Consider the following 18,374-nt stretch of genomic DNA (forward strand, 5'->3'; position numbering starts at 1 on the left):
AAATAAGGTACTTTTGTTTTTTATTTACTTAGATTCCACATAGATTCCATTGGTGTCATTGGGTACCATCATCACACATTGAATATTTTCTATTATCTGAACTCTTAAAACCTCTTAGATATAAAGTCCACCGTTTCAGTACCGACTGACATTTTCGCTTATCAGAATTGCATTGAGTGATAGCCCTGGTTCCCACGGACATAGTCATTTTGAGCCTGTGTGATGAGGATGTGAAATCTGAACCAACTAAAAAGCTGGGATGTCCTTCCTACCATTACATTCACTCTTCCGACTGTCCATCAACTCCTGGCTGAACCCTATGTCACAGCCACTGACAAAGCACATGCCTGCAATCTTTACATCGTAGCGCAGCAGGAGTGGTTTAATCATTATAGAACATTCAATTTATAGTCAGTAATCTAAACAAAATCATAGATTTTAAACAAACACTTCAGTTTGTAATACACTATATATACAAAAGTATGTGAACACCCCTTCAAATTAGTGGGTTTGGCTATTTCAGCCACACCCGTTGCTGACAGGTGGATAAAATCGAGCACACAGCCATGCAATCTCCATAGACAAACATTGGCAGTAGATTGGCCTTACTGAAGAGCTCAGTGACTTTCAACGTGGCATCGTCATAAGATGCCACCTTTCCAACAAGTCAGTGTGTCAAATTTCTGTCCTGCTAGAGCTACCCCGGTCAACTGTATGTGCTTTTTTTGTGAAGTGGAAACGTCTAGGAGCAACAATGGCTCAGCCATGAAGTGGTAAGTCACACAAGCTTACAGAACAGGACCGCTGAGTGCTGAAACGCGTAACGTGTAAAAATCGTCTGTCCTCGGTGGCAACACTCATCACTGAGTTCCAACCTGCCTTTGGAAGCAACGTCAGCACAAGAACTGTTCGCCGGGAGCTTCATGAAATGGGTTTCCATGGCGGAGCAGCCGCACACAAGCTGAAGATCACCATGCGCAATGCCACGTGTTGACTGGAGTTGTGTAAAGTTTGCCGCCATTGGACTCTGGAGCAGTGGAAAGGCATTCTTTGGAGTGATGAATCACGCTTCACCATCTGGACGAATCTGCGTTTAGCGGATGCCAGGAGACCGCTACCTACCCCAATGCATAGTGCCAACTGTAAAGTTTGGTGGAGGAGGAATAATGGGCTGGGGCTGTTTTTCATGGTTCGGACTAGGCCCCTTATAGGGAAATCTTAACGCTACAGCATATAATGACATTCTAGACGATTCTGTGCTTCCAACTTCGTGGCAACAGTTTGGGGAAGGCCCTTTCCTGTTTCAGCATGACAATGCCCCGTGCACAAAGCGAGGTCCATACAGAAACGGTTTGTCGAGATCGGTGTGGAAGAACTTGACGGGCCTGCACAGAGCCCTGACCTCAACCCCATCGAACACGTTTGGGATGAATTGGAACGCCGACTGCGAGCCAAGCCTAATCGGCCAACATCAGTGCCCGACCTCACTAATGCTCGTGGCTGAATGGAAGCAAGTCCCCCACGCAGAAGAGTGGAGGCTGTTATAGTAGCAAAGGGGGGACCAACCTCCTATTAATGCCCAGGACTTTGGAATGAGATGTTTGACAAGCAAGTGTCCACATACTTTTGGTCATGTAGTGCAGATTTACAGGATTTCTGTGAAATGAAAGGCAAGTTCCTAACAAGTTCAGGAAGCCAAGCTAGGGCTCTGTGTGACGTTCACAGCGATGGGGGCAGACTTTTGTTCAAGAGAGAACTTTAGAAAATATGCACTTTCTCTAACACTAAACATACAGTATTTGTATGTATTTTACAGTAATAAGGAAGGTGAAATCTTATAGTTAGTGGTTCTATAAAGTTGATTATACTATTTTTAGAAAACATGTAATTTCAAGCCTTATTCATACAGTTTTGTTTAATAGGAAATATGTAATAAAATATTTCATATTTTTATCATATTTGTACTGTGAACTTAAGCTTCTGTTCTCGAAAGTGACTACACCTCAGCAACTTATAACTATTTTTACCAGAAAGGTGAGATTTTAACATTTCTTGGAGTATGCAGCGTTATTAGTTATTGTTTCCTCTCATGATGAATAATTACTTTTGTAGATTACATGAAGTTACATTAAAGAGGTTAAATGACCTTGGTTTTCACGATGCAAGTACGATCTGCCCTTGAGCAAGGCAGTTAACCCACTGTTCCCCAGGCGCCGAAGACATGGATGTCGATTAAGGCAGCCCCCCGCACCTCTCTGATTCAGAGGAGTTGGGTCAAATGCGGAAGACACATTTCAGTTGAAGGCATTCAGTTGGACAACTGACTAGGTATCCCCGTTTCCCTTTCTTTATTGAAATAGTATTGAATGAGAACACTTGCATGATCACACATCGCAGTGTTACTTCATCAGTTGCATGCACATGCAGAGAATTGGAACTGAAAGTTTGACCTTTGACTGTATGTGTATGTCTTATATTATCAACTTGATTATCATATATGATGCCAGTCACCTTACCCCTATACATATCTACTCCTAAATAGACTGGTTAAAGTATAATGCTCATTTAAAAAGCAAGGAGTATTGAGTGCTTTGATATGAAGAAACAAACTGTTTGACGTTCATTTATACCTGCCCACACATCTCATTTGAACTCAAGTAGTGATTTCCCAAGTGTTAGACGGATGTCTTACTCAATGGGGTGTGACTAGAAGCTCAACAATATAGCATGTGTGACGGAGCTATTGTTAAGGAATCCTATCATCTCAACGTTTGTGTCAGCGAACATTGTAGAATACCAAATCAATTGGGATATCATGATTTAGTTTACATGGGCTGAAAACGTGTCAGATTGAACTCGAAACTTGAAATGGACATATTGACACACTGACTTGTTGGAAAGGTGGCATCTTATGACGATGCCACATAAGAATCTTGCCTTAATTAAAATTGTGTTCAACTGCATAGGCATCTCAGATATGGAAATGTTCTAACAAATTAACAGTTCTTGGTAATTAAACCTAACTGGTGACAGTAGGAAATGTCTAATTCAGGCATCATTTCTTTGGATTCACTTATTAGGGTTAACAAATATTAAATATCCAGTCAAATAGGGTTCTGAAACTATGTTAGCTTAATGTCAGCGTATAAGCAAAAGCATGAAAGAAAAATGAGTGGGTACAAGTTGCTAAGTGTCCAAAATAAGTCTGCGGTGTCCATATCAAGACAGCCACAAGTCATCTAATAATTACTAAGAAACATTAAGACATACCAAACCAATACAGGAGGCTTGTTTTTGGAGAAGCACACTTTACCTAGACTGGCCCCAGATCTGTTAGACAGGTTTCTCTTGGTAGCAGTGGATGAGAAACTGATTGCCTTATGATTGCATATACAGTGAGGGGAAAAAATATTTGATCCCCTGCTGATTTTGTACGTTTGCCCACTGATCAGTCTATAATTTTAATGGTAGGTTTATTTGAACAGTGAGAGACAGAATAACAACAACAAAAATCTTGAAAAACGCATGGCAAAAATGTTATAAAATGATTTGCATTTTAATGAGGGAAATAAGTATTTGACCCCTCGGCAAAACATGACTTAGGACTTGGTGGCAAAACTCTTGTTGGCAATCACAGAGGTCAGACATTTCTTGTAGTTGGCCACCAGGTTTGTACACATCTCATGAGGGATTTTGTCCCACTCCTCTTTGCAGATCTTCTCCAAGTCATTAAGGTTTCGAGGCTGACGTTTGGCAACTCGAACCTTCAGCTCCCTCCACAGATTTTCTATGGGATTAAGGTCTGGAGGCCACTCCAGGATCTTAATGTGCTTCTTCTTGAGCCACTCCTTTGTTGCCTTGGCCATGTGTTTTGGGTCATTGTCATGCTGGAATACCCATCCACGACCCATTTTCAATGCCCTGGCTGAGGGAAGGAGGTTCTCACCCAAGATTTGACGGTACATGGCCCCGTCTATCGTCCCTTTGATGCGGTGAAGTTGTCCTGTCCCCTTAGCAGAAAAACACCCCCAAAGCATAATGTTTCCACCTCCATGTTTGACGGTGGGGATGGTGTTCTTGGGGTCATAGGCAGCATTCCTCCTCCAAACACAGCGAGTTGAGTTGATGCCAAAGAGCTCCATTTTGGCCTCATCTGACCACAACACTTTCACCCGGTTGTCCTCTGAATCATTCAGATGTTCATTGGCAAACTTCAGACGGGCATGTATATGTGCTTTCTTGAGCAGGGGGACCTTGCGGGCGCTTCAGGATTTCAGTCCTTCACGGCGTAGTGTGTTACCAATTGTTTTCTTGGTGACTATGGTCCCAGCTGCCTTGAGATCATTGACAAGATCCTCCCGTGTAGTTCTGGGCTGATTCCTCCCCGTTCTCATGATCATTACAACTCCACGAGGTGAGATCTTGCATGGAGCCCCAGGCCGAGGGAGATTAACAGTTCTTTTGTGTTTCTTCCATTTGCGAATTATCGCACCAACTGTTGTCACCTTCTCACCAAGCTGCTTGGCGATGGTCTTGTAGCCCATTCCAGCCTTGTGTAGGTCTACAATCTTGTCCCTGACATCCTTGGAGAGCTCTTTGGTCTTGGCCATGGTGGAGAGTTTGGAATCTGATTGATTGATTGCTTCTGTGGACAGGTGTCTTTTATACAGGTAACAAGCTGAGATTTTTTAGCACTCCCTTTAAGAGTAGCAGTGGATCAAAATCAGCAGGGGATCAAATACTTTTTTCCCTCACTGTACAGCTCTTACTTAACTTATTTTTAAAGATTTGATGAATTGATACATGGAGGAGATAAATCTATCATATACAATTAAAGCGGATTTAAAAAGCAGCCTTTTCGCCTCAAAGATTTAACACCAACTGTTTTACCCTGATATGAAGCACTCTTTCTTTGGCCTTTCCTGTTTCTCTTTGCAACCAGTTCATAGAAGGAAGATGCTGCCAGATTAAAACTGAATTGCTCTTTGTAGGCGATTCTGAAAAGGACCGGGAGCAGTGGCACCCCCAGTACCGGGTCTACTCTACACTAAGCTCACAGTAGGAGGAGTCATAGACGCCTCCATGCAGTGATTTGCCAGCAAACCAAGTCGGTGTGCACTTGTACTTTTAATTAGTTTTTGGTAGGAGAAAAACACTGATGCTGCCCCCATAGCTCCATAGGATGATCTCTGGTACTACCTTAGACCCAGCTGCACGCTGACACAGACAACTCCCTATATGTGAGCAGAGAATACAGCAAAACCTTTGACCAAGTCTGTCCACGCACACCACTATGCTAGCATCTGTGAATTAAGCCTCTGGGAAAATCTGACACTTCATAATTTATCTCCCTCATGGCCTACATGAGAGGAGATGCAAGAAATACAAGAGTGCCCCCGCCTGGTTTTTGAAAGCTACTACACTTCAGGTTGTTTTCCCTCCTTTCTGGCTCAGGGAACAAGAAAAAGGGGATGAAAAGCTTGTATCAGGTTTCACAGGCTAGTATGGGAGCGAGTGACATTTTCTCAATTGTATTTGCTCAAATCCTGCATCCTCTCTCCTCTGTCCATTCTGGCCTTCTTTTGAAAAAGGTCAAAGGTAATCCAGGAGAGGCGGCGAGGAGAGGGAAAGTGGACAAATGAAATGAGACTCCATCTAAAATTGTTCGTTATCAGGGAAATGGCGTTTACAAGGTGGAATCCCAAAATAAATGTATAAAGTGATAAAAAACATTTTATAGATAGAAATATAAGTGGCATATAGTTGTAAATGCTTTTCTCCTTCGAGAAAACAACTGCTTCAAAGGGGGTGTGGCATATTTCAAAACTCTTCCGCAAAGGACTCGGGTAGGATACATGTGCTTCCTCGCCAAAAGGAGCCTATCGAGGAGGGGAGGACCGTCTTCCTTTTGTCTACTAATGAATGACACGCTCCTTGACCACTCAACCACTTATTGGTTTCTGGGTCACTGAGGAGAGAGGACTGAGGAGAGACCAAATGAGAAAAGGCCAGTGTCAGAACATACTGGAGGTGATTTTCAAGGATTATCATATGGCTAGAGTGTGGACGACATTTGTTGCAAGGTCTGCATAAGACTAAAGTTACAAACAAGGTGTTCTGGGCTCTGAAGGAATTGGATCTGTCCCTTCTGATTCAAGTAGGAATTGGCTTGTCTATTTCAGGGCTCACTGGAATAGACTCGGATGAGCACTTTCACATCATTTGCATGTCCAGTGGGTGGGTTAGGCTTACATAAAGTAAGGATTGATCTGAAAATTGTGTTTTGAAATACAGTATTAAAATATGGGGTGATATGACATACAGTAAATTCCATTTTCCAAAACAGGCAATTCATTGGACAATGCTGTTCTCTGTTGTTGTGGATGACATTTTCCTCAGACCACATGACTGAGGCACGTTTTGCTATAGCCTAAAAGCTATCACTTTTCTCTCAACAGGATGTGGCAAAACAAAGCAAAACGTTTTCCTACAGAAAACGAAAATGACTGATTCTTATTGGAAGAGTTCAAATAGGACCTCAGAGTTTCACTCCATTTCAGTATGTTTTTCTCCCATTTCGTGCCTATTGATCGCGACCCTGAATGGATCCTTCCCAGCCAACCCAGAACCCCAACAATCAGCACGTCAATACCATGCCATGTGTGTCCACAGATCCTTTATTCTCTTGTGACTGTTTCTCTCATCACCTTTCAAGACTTAAACACAGTATCTTGCTGACAGCATTTCGAAAGTGTTGAGCACCTATGTTGAGACCAGCTGAAATCTCAACCCTAAACTCCCTTGTGATTTAGTTGTTAGGTCTGGTCAGTCACGGCTCTCACTCTTCGTGGCACCCAAATTACCTCCACCGTTTCTCTCTCTATCCCTCTTCATGTTCTGTCAGTCTCTCTCTAAGCCGTTTGATACTGAGCTCTCTGCTCCATTTGATAATCCAACACTGTCTACCTCGCCTCCAGTTTCCCTCCGGCACTGTGTGGCAGGTGTGCCATGCACAGAGAGAGTGTTGACACAAGGCTCCAGCCAGGAGCGCTCTAAACTCCCAGTCGCTTAGAATAACATGGAGAGAGCTGATTGTATTACCTGCATCACAGGGGTTGAAGAAAGCCAGGAGTCTGTTGATAGTGGCGTTGCTCAGAAGTGCAATTCACAAGGCATAGGTTTATCTACTTTATATCTGTGAAGGATGGATGGGTGGATGGAGGAAAAGTATGAAAATGTATGCACTCAGTACTGTTAGTCACTGTCTGCTAAATGACTAAAATGCAAATGTGTTATGGCTGGATGGATGGATGGATGGATGGATGGGAGAATCAATCGATCAACACCTACCTGCTTAACTGTGAGAGATGCTGTCCCCCCCTTTCTTTAAGAGAAGGATGATCTATGTGGCATCGCATAGTAAAGATGAAAGCATAAAAGGAAGGCTGGGTATGAGCTTGACATACAGTAACTGTCAAACTGCCAGCTCTGAACTCAGTCCTCTTATCTAGCAGTGTCACTGTTTATTGTGCCTTCAGAAAGTATTCATACCCCTTGACTTATTCCACATTCTGTTGTGTTACAGCCTGAAATCAAAATTGATTAAATAGATTTTCTTTCTAACCCATCTACACACAATACTCCATAATTGCAGCGATTACAGCTGTGAGTATTTCTTGGTTAGTCTCTAAGCTCTTTGCACACCTGGATTCTTCTAAATTCTTCAAGCTTTGTCAAATTTGGTTGTTGGATCATTGCTAGACAACCATTTTCCAGTCGTGCCATAGACCTTCATACAGATTTAAGTCAAAACTCTAATTTGACCGCTCAGGAACATTCACTGTCTTCTTGGTAAGCAACTCCAGTGTAGATTTGGCCTTGTGTTTTAGGTTATTGTACTATGAAAGGTGAATTAATTTCCCAGTCTATGGTGGAAAACAGAATGAACCAGGTTTTCTTCTAGGATCTTACCTGTACCATTGTTTATTTTTTATCCTGAAAAACTCCCCAGTCCTTAATGATTACAAGCATACCCATAACATGATGCAGCCACCACTATGTTGAATATATGGAGAGTGGTACCCCGTAAAGTATTGGATTTGCCTCAAACATAACACTTTGTTTTCAGGACAAAAAGTTAATTTCTTTGCCACATTTTTTGCAGTATTACTATAGTGCCTTGTTGCAAACAGGATGCATATTTTGGAATAGTTTTATTCTGTACAGGCTTGCTTCTTTTTCACTCTGTCAATTAGGTTAGTATTGTGGAGTAACTGCAATGTTGTTGATCCATCCTTAGATTTCTCCTATCACAGCCTTTAAACTCTTTTAAAATCACCATTGGCCTCATGGTGAAATCCCTGAGCGGTTTCCTTCCTCTCCAGCAACTGAGTTAGGAAGGACGCTTGTATCTCTGTAGTGACTGGATGTATTGATACACCATCTAAAGTGTAATTAAAAACTTCACCATGCTCAAAGGGATATTCAATATCTGCTTTTTTTATTATTATTACCCATCTACCAATAGGTGCCCTTCTTGGAAAACCTCCCTGGTCTTTGTGGTTGAATCTGTGTTTGAAATTCACTGCTCGACTGAGGGACCTTACAGATAATGGTATGTGTGGGGTACAGAGATGAGGTAGTCATTCAAAAATCATGTTAAACCTATTATTGCACACAGAGTGAGTCCATGCAACTTATGTGTTTTACTACTGAACGCATTTAGGCTTGCCATAACAAAGGGGTTGAATACTTATTGACTGAAGACATTTCAGCTTTTAATTTGTAAACATTTCGAAAAACATAATTCCACTTCGACATTATGGGGTATTGTGTGTAGGCCAGTTAGAAATATTCTCAATTTAATTCAGGCTGTAACCCAATAAAATGTGGGAAAAAAGTCAAGGGGTGTGAATACTTTCTGAATGCAATGTACATGACATCACTCCCAAATGGCACAGCGGTCTAAGGCACTGCATCTCAGTGCTAGAGGCGTCACTACAGACTCTGGTTCGATTCCATGCTGTATCACAACCGGCCGTGATCGGGAGTCCCATAGGGCGGTGCACAATTGGACCAGCGTCATCCGGGTTAGGCCGTCATTGAAAATAAGAATTTGTTCTTTAAAAAAAATCTTTAACCTTTATTTAAGTAGGCAAGTCAGTTAAGAACAAATTCTTATTTACAATGAAGGCCTACACCGGCCAAACCCGGGTGTCTGTAGTGACGCCTCAAGCACCAAGATGCAGTGCCTTAGACCGCTGCGCCACTCAGGAGCAAAGTCAGTTCTTAAACTTACTTGCCTAGTTAAATAAAGGTTAAATAAAACATTTAAAAATTACTCTGTCAATTTCGGGGTCAACTGAATTCATATCAAGTCAAACTAAGTTTATTTTAAAGTGAATTTCTTATGAGTTTCAGTCCATTACAGTGATAAGCAATGGAATTGTCACATTTAGTCTTCATTTAATGTCATGCTACCTAGAGGTGTTGTGCCGCTCCATAATGCTTAGAATACCCCACGGCGGTGCATTCATAATATACATTTTTCCCCTCACACATTTCTTTTCCAGGATTAGCTGCGAGGTGACTTGAATGTGAATCATCAGAAATCAACAATAGGTTGCACTCTCAAACCCACAGGATTTTTAAATATTACAAAGTACGCTTTCATCAAAGATTTGAAGCATGCATGAGTGAATATGCTAAATATATAACGTAGATTTTACAATTAGGCCTCTTTGTGAATTGTAACTGCACCAACCTATTTTAGTGACATGATTCATCCTTCTGTACATTTATAAATTGATTAAAGTGGTTGAAGTGACACAACCACATTTCAAAGACCACTAATAGGTTTGGCTAATTTCGTCCACGAATGCAGATTATGCATATTTCATGACACTCAGGATAGGTTGAGTCATCCGAGTTCCCCAATTATCAATCTTACGTGCACATCCATACATGCAACAGCCTCAGGCCAATCCAACAACCCTCTCATTGACCCGAACGTCCAGAAAATCCCAATATATACTTAACAAAAATATAAACGCAACATGTAAAGTGTTGGTCCCATGTTTCATGAGCTGAAATAAAAGACCCCCCCCCCCCAAAAAAAAACATGTATACGTACAGAAAATATTTATTTCAAATTGTATGCATCCCTGTTAGTGAGCATTTCTCAAGAGCTAAGATGATCCATCCACCTGACAGGTGTGGCACATCAAGAAGCTGATTAAACTGCATGATCATTACACCGGTGCACCTTGTGCTGGGGGAAATAAAAGGCCACTAAAATGTGCAGTTTTGTGACACCCCACAATGCCACAGATGATTCAAGTTTAGCGGGAGCGTGCAATTGGCATACTGACTGCAGGAATGTCCACCAGAGGTGTTGCCAGATAATTGAATGTTCATTTCTAACACAAGCCACCTCCTATGTCATTTTAGAGAATTTGGCAGTACGTCACACCGTCCTCACAACCTCAGACCACGTGTATGGTTTTGTGTGGGCAAGCAGTTTGCTGACGTTAACGTAGTGAACAGAGTGCCCAATGGTGGCGGTGGGCTTATGGAATGGGCAGGCATAAGCTACGGACAACCAACACAATTGCATGGTATCGATTGGCAATTTGAATGCACAGAGATACCGTGATGAAATCCTGAGGCGCATTGTCGTGCCATTCATCACCTCATGTTTCAGCATGACAATGCACGGCCCCATGTCGCAAGGATCTGTACACAATTCCTGGAAGCTGAACATTTCCCAGTTCTTCCATGACCTGCATACTCACCAGAAATGTCACCCATTGAGCATGTTTGACATGCTCTGGATCTACAGATGAAGTGGGAAGTTTACATACACTTAGGTTGGAGTCATTAAAACTCATATTTCAACCACTCCACAAATTTCTTGTTAACAAACTATAGATATGCCAAGTCGGTTACGACATCTACTTTGTGCATGACACAAGTAATTTTTTAACAATTGTTTACAGACAGATTATTTCACTTATAATTCACTGTATCACAATTCCAGTGGGTCAGAAGTTTACATACACTAAGTTGACTGTGCCTTTAAACAGCTTGGAAAATTACATATATATATCTAGCAACTTCACACAGCGATTGAAGAGGAGTGGCACAACATTCACAAAGGCCACAATCAACAGCCTGATCAGCTTTTTTCCATCTACGTAACATTGCAAAAATCAGAAACTTTCTGTCCAAAAATGACGCAGAAAAATTAATCCATGCTTTTGTTACTTCTAGGCTGGACTACTGCAATGCTCTACTTTCCGGCTACCCGGATAAAGCACTAAACAAACTTCAGTTAGTGCTAAATACGGCTGCTAGAATACTGACCAGAACCAAAAAATTTGATCATATTACTCCAGTGCTAGCATCCCTACACTGGCTTCCTGTTAAGGCAAGGGCTGATTTCAAGGTTTTACTGCTAACCTACAAAGCATTACATGGGCTTGCTCCTACCTATCTTTCCGATTTGGTCCTGCCGTACATACCTACACGTACGCTACGGTCACAAGATGCAGGCCTCCTAATTGTCCCTAGAATTTCTAAGCAAACGGTTGGAGGTAGGGCTTTCTCCTATAGAGCTCCATATTTATGGAATGGTCTGCCTACCAATGTGAGAGACGCAGACTCAGTCTCAACCTTTAAGTCTTTACTGAAGACTTATCTCTTCAGTAGGTCCTATGATTAAGTATAGTCTGGCCCAGGAGTGTGAAGGTGAACGGAAAGGCTGGAGAAACGAACCGCCCTTGCTGTCTCTGCCTTGCCGGTTCCCCTCTTTCCACTGGGATTCTCTGCCTCTAACCCTTTTACAAGGGCTGAGTCACTGGCTTACTGGTGTTCTTCCATGCCGTCCATGGGAGGGGTGCGTCACTTGAGTGGGTTGAGTCACTGACGTGGTCTTCCTGTCTGGGTTGGCGCCCCCCCTTGGGTTGTGCCATGGCGGAGATCGTTGTGGGCTATACTCGGCCTTGTCTTAGGACGGTAAGTTGGTGGTTGGAGACATCCCTCTAGTGGTGTGGGGGCTGTTCTTTGGCAAAGTGGGTGGGGTTATATCCTGCCTGTTTGGCCCTGTCCGGGGGTATCATCGGATGGGGCCACAGTGTCTTCTGATCCCTCCTGTCTCAGCCTCCAGTATTTATGCTGCAGTAGTTTATGTGTCGGGGGGCTAGGGTCAGTCTGTTACATCTGGAGTATTTCTCTTGTCTTATCCAGTGTCCTGTGTGAATTTAAATATGCTCTCTCTAATTCTCTCTAATTCTCTCTTTCTCTCTTTCTGTCTTTCTCTCGGAGGACCTGAGCCCTAGGACCATGCCTCAGGACTACCTGGTATGATGACTCCTTGCTGTCCCCAGTCCACCTGGCCGTGCTGCTGCTCCAGTTTCAACTGTTCTGCCTGCGGCTATGGAACCCTGACCTGTTCACCGGACGTGCTTGTTGCACCCTCGACAACTACTATGATTATTATTATTTGACCATGCTGGTCATTTATGAACATTTTAACATCTTGACCATGTTCTGTTATAATATCCACCCTGCACAGCCAGAAGAGGACTGGCCACCCCTCATAGCCTGGTTCCTCTCTAGGTTTCTTCCTAGGTTTTTGGCCTTTCTATGGAGTTTTTCCTAGGGAGTTTTTCCTAGCCACCGTGCTTCTTTCACATGCATTGCTTGCTGTTTGGGGTTTTAGGCTGGGTTTCTGTACAGCACTTTGAGATATCAGCTGATGTACGAAGGGCTATATAAATAAATTTGATTTGATGTGTCTCGCTGCATGAGGCAAATGGTGGTCACACCAGATACTGACTGGTTTTCTGATCCACGCCCCTACCTTTTTATTGTATCTGTGTATCTGTATCACGCTCCCAACATATGCATATCTGTATTCCCAGTCATGTGAAATACATAGATTAGGGCCTAATTTAATGATTTAAATTGACTGATTTCCTTATATGAACTGCAACTTAGTAAAATCTTAAAAATGTTGCATGTTGCATTTATATTTTAGCTCAGTATATTTATATGATTCCCAAGGCCAATCTTAATGTAGAAACGGCATAATTACCCTAATGTCTGAGCCACTGGCCACTGTTTACAATGGGGACAGCATCCCATAGATTGTATCAAAACTCTTGACCTGACCACCCCTCCAATTTAAAAATAAATAAATAGCAGCAGCTGGCTGGGGGTCTGGATGACTTGGCTGTCATACACACACACTTTAAAATGTATGCATAGTACCAGCGGAGGCTGGTGACTTGAACAATTGAGGAGGATGGGAGACCCACAGCATAGGCGCTGAATGCACAGATGTCAAAGTGTGTTTCAAAAATCGTCAAGGAGTAATTATTACCTAAAGCATTTAATAAAGACATTTATAGTTCAATATTATTGGGAATGGGAATGAGAGGGCTACTTACAGTGTTGGGAAGGGATCACAGCAGTGATTGAATGAGGGTATGAAGCATGAGTTGAGGTGTTCAGAGGCTTGACTTCAGTGCAGGACAGGATTTGTCGGGGAAGACAAAAAACGATAACACACTACACAGTTAGACCAAAGAGCTAAGAATGAGTTAGTCCAAGCAAGGAGTAAAATCATTGATGTGTAATAATGTAATTGTATGTGTGTATGTGATGAGAAAATTGATAGGGGTACTCAGAGTGCTTGGAGAGGAAACATTCCATGTGGCAGTGGATGAGCAGGCACATGAGACATAGCTTCAGTTCATGTCAGGACAGAGTTGACAATGGTAGTGGAGTGGAGTGGTCATCACCTCTTAATCAGGGAACAGGATGGGACTTAGCTGGAAATACAAATAGCAGATACATACCATTACAGCTGCGCCATCGTAGGTTTGGACAAGTTTCTCCGTGAAGTTAAACACAGAGTTGGCAACTCACCCACTTGACACATCAAAGTAGACCAAGTAACATTCCTGAATAACGCCATGATCATCCACATACCTGTCGATAACTGATAATTGCAACCAGTTTTACCCCCTGGGGCCCAGAGTTTTTCCTTATCTGTTAACCTAACCAGGACATTTATGGACCGTGTAAGGTATAACAGTGATTAATCAGTTGTAAAAAGGTTTTATAAGGGCTATGTGATGGGACCAGTTTTTGGCTAATTATGTCACATGGTTTTAAAAAACTGAAAAAAAAGTCCTGGCCCTGGGGGGATGAAAACCCTGTCAAACTGCAGCTACCTTATATTTGTTCGTATTCATTACATTTAGACTAGATTAGGAAGGGGATTTCCTCTACCCAGACACAGAGACAACAATTGATAGACAATAGAACTCACAGGGCTGACCTTGCTTTATGCATGTTTGCATCATTCAGTTCTATGCAACTGTAGGCTTTATAAAAAATGTCCTCACATCCGTCATCACTATGATGTTGATCGATTAATTCCAGTTAATAACTTTGGATTGAAAACGTATAGGCAGTCTAGCCAGTCCAATTTTGACGATAAACCAAATTTGATCACATTCACATTTTCTCCTGACACACAAATGGACTATAAATACATAACGTTACCAATTAGTTTACCCTGACCGAATGGACAGCGCACATGGGCTGTATGCGTCTGCTCTTATTGGTAGCCTACAGTTGATCAGACTGAAAAATTGTCTAGTTTTCCCATACAACATGTCAGATCTATAATGTTTATGTGTAGCCTAGGCTGCTGCAATAGTTATATCATGAGTTTTTACTTTGTCTGTCCGGATTGATTATGTGTTTTCATCTTTGTTAAATAAAGTCCGGAGGTAAGTGGAACTTACTTGAGCGCACTTGAAAATAGGCTGACGCAGCGCATCTCTTTAATCTAATTTTAAATGGATGATACAATGGAAGCTATCAAATCATTCGGAATTGATTTCGACATCCCAGAAAAGACAGTCGAAAGTTCGATATGTTCAGCAAGTAAAGCATTGTTACGTGCAATTACATCTGCAAGCTCATTGTAGTTTCCCTTGTCGGCGGAAATAGCCCCTCTTGTAGTGTCATCTAAAAGTCCATCTTGCAAGTCCAAAAACGCAGTGCTGTTGATAATCAGCTTGAGAACATCCCCGTTTCTTCTAACTTTCTCATTGTGTCGCGCAATTTGAATACACAGACATTCGTCATGATCGATGGAGCTTTTTCCCAGAAGCTTGAATCTGATGTGGGCATTTATATGCTGCCTACTGAACGATCAATGTTCTTCAGGTCCTCTTTCCCCCAAGACAAGGCTCAGACTTTCCAAAAATGGAGGCAAGGCCAGCAATACAGGCGGCTTGATGAAAGACTCCTTGTTAACCAGCTATACTTTTGATACCAGTTGGTATTGATCGCCCTCACCTTTTCATCCTTCTTCATGAAACTGATCTCTGGCAGAGGTCGACCCTCACTTTTAATTTTCACCGTGCACGGTGAATGAAAGGGGTTCTACAACAAAAAGTCCACAACATTTTTGCAACGTTGGCCATTCTGGCATAGAAAACTGCACACTCGCGCTGGTAGCAAGCAAGGCAAATGTAAATAAATTGCACTAACTGGACACAACAATAAAGTTCTAAAACCAAGAAAACTGTCACGCCCTGGCCATATAGAGGGTTTTATTCTCTATTTTGGTCCGGCCAGGGTGTGACTAGGGTGGGCATTCTATGTCCTTTTTTCTATGTTTTGTATTTCTTTGTTTTGGCCGGGTATGGTTCTCAATCAGGGACAGCTGTATATTGTTGTCTCTGATTGGGAGCCATACTTAGGCAGCCTGTTTTCCTTTGGGTTTTGTGGGTGGTTAATTTCTGTTTAGTGTTGCTTACCTGACAGAACTGTTTGGCTGTCGTTTTTTGTTTCTTTGTTTATGTGTTCTCAGTACAATAAATACATGATGAGCACTTAACACGCTGCACCTTGGTCTACTCCCTGCAACAGCCGTTACAAAAACTATTTATAATATACTTCCTACGTCTCCTGTAAATTGAAAAAATGTATTTGAATTGAATAATATTTTTAAAAAATGCTAAACTATCACTTTTCACTCTTAATAATCTCTATCCAACAAGGTCACCAAGCTTCTCAACAAATATAACCCCCATAATGCTCTGTGGCACAATCCCAATACAACTCACTAGGTTCGTTCTCTGATCCTAATTCTATGATTGGATGGACAACATATCAGTTCATACTGTAAAAGCTTTGATTGGTTGGAGGACGTCCTCCAGAAGTGGTTATAATTACTATGTATGTCTATGGAAGGGGGTGAGGCCTACGAGACTCTGAGGTTTTGTATTGAAGTCAATGTGACATGCCCTGATCTTGTGCTTGTCTCCACCCCCCTCCAGGTGTCGCCCATCTTCCCCATTATCCCCTGTGTATTTATACCTGTGATTTCTGTCTGTCTGGAGCCAGTTCGTCTTGCTTGTTCAAGCCTATCAGCTTTTTGTCTCAGCTCCTGTTTTTCCCCTAGTCTCGCTTTTTCTCGTCCTCCTAGTTTTTGACCTTTGCCTGTCCTGCACCTGCCGCCTGACCACTGCCTGTGTAACTGATGTGAAATGGCTAGTTAGTTAGCGGTGGTGCGTGCGTGCTAATAGCGTTTCAATCGGGTGACATCACTCGGTTTGAGACCTGAAGTAGTTGTTCCCCTTGCTCTGCAAGGGCTGCGGCTTTTGTAACGGTGCTTCATGGGTGTCAGTTGTTGATGTGTGCAGAGGGTCCCTGGTTCAAGCCCAGGTTGGGGCGAGGAGAGGGACGGAAGCTATACTGTTACACCTGTCTCTGACCCTGAGCCTGCCTGCCGTCCTGTACCTTGGCATCTGCTCTGGATTATTGACCCCTGCCTGCCTTGATCTGTCGTTTGCCTGCCCCTGTGGTTACAGGGGTCTTACCTTGATTCCTGATACAATGTAGGACGGAAGCTATCTGTTCCCCGACTGCTGTTGAAGTTACTGTAGACCTTCACTGCAAAATAGTGTATTTTAATCAATTATTTGGTGACATATGAATATATTTAATACAGTTTTACCTAAAAAGGATTATCTTTTTTAATGTTTCACTATTTACATTTTTATTTTTATGAAATGTCCCCTTTCTCCTCTGAGGAGCCTCCACTGCACAGTACACTCTCTCACACATACATACATCAACGTGTGTGCGTGCTTATAGAACATTCAAAAGAATAGCCACACCAGTGGCGACCCGTCATTCAGGGCAGGTTTTGCATGTTATTTTGGCATTAATACGTGTCACATATCAGTTTGCAAACAATATATGAATATATATTGAGTTAATAAAGCTGCATACAAACATGGTCTCGTTTTTGTTTTCTTCAATAAGGCAGCTCCAAAATGCAGGTGTTTCAGCCTAGCTCAGTGCTTTTTGTGGTGGAGGGACAAGCCAGCAGAAAATATGGAGTGTCGCGCCGTGATTGGCTCAGTGTTCTGTCACTCATGGGGACTTTACGTTACTGCCAAGTGTAAGAGGAGACATTGAAAATTCTAGCCCTTCGGGTGCTGCCATAGAGTTACATTAGAATTGCCCACCGTTTGTCACCGTTATAGTGCAATTAATGTATTAGTGTAGTGTTGTGTAGTGGCTTTGCTGGCATGCATTCTGCAATTATTAATTATTTTTGCCCCTCCAAGATTTACATGCTAAAATTGCCACTGAGCCACCCGGACAGACGCACACACACGTACAAATGCTCTAGAAAAGAATCAATTATCTGGCATCCTGCTACGACAAGTCACCATATGATGCCCCGCCAACTCAAATGTGATTGTTTTCCTCCTTCCGGCCCGTTCACAAATGCTAAACGAAAGTTGGCTTCCAAGTGCTTATTCTGCTTGGAAATAAAATGTTTATTTTCTAATTATGTGCCCGTTATTTAATCGTTTTGGTCAATTTAATTCATATTTAACTAAGTTTTGCTTGTTTGTGAATGGCCCGGGAGGAGGAAAACAATAGCAACAAATTGGATGCGCCCTTGTTGCCAGGCGTCAAATGGTGAATAGGACAAAAAGGACACCAGCAGAATTCCATCATTTGCCCCATATACAGATCATAACAGTTACCAAACAATAGACTGTATTAACTGAATCAATTCCCAGGGTTAGTCAGAAACAGACAGACCAACATCTTCGTAAGAGGTATTTCCTCCTGCCTGTACCCCTGTTAGTGTCATTCGTTCACATAGCTGTCAGTCAACCTTCCTAAACCCAATACCCCCTGCCCCCTCGAGTCTGGTTCAAGGAAAAGATTGAAACCACAATTTCCAACAGCCTCTGTACGATGATTGGCGGATGTCACCTTAGCAACCACTCCGAAACAGCACAATTTTTTCCTCTCATGATACT

The 18,374-nt window shown here is 42.3% G+C and overlaps 1 long non-coding RNA gene across 1 annotated transcript in view; it reads left to right on the forward strand.

Moving 5' to 3' along the window:
- Positions 1–17,329, forward strand: part of LOC145879502 (uncharacterized) — a 59,060-nt gene extending 41,731 nt beyond the window's left edge. The window contains exon 2 of the long non-coding RNA XR_014392296.1: positions 12,325–17,329. This is a non-coding gene — a long non-coding RNA (uncharacterized LOC145879502). The remainder of the gene's footprint in view (positions 1–12,324) is intronic.
- Positions 17,330–18,374: the final 1,045 nt, after the last annotated feature.

Source organism: Salmo salar, chromosome 05, assembly GCF_965601325.2.
Source record: "Salmo salar chromosome 05, fSalSal1, whole genome shotgun sequence".
Lineage (NCBI taxonomy): Eukaryota > Metazoa > Chordata > Actinopteri > Salmoniformes > Salmonidae > Salmo > Salmo salar.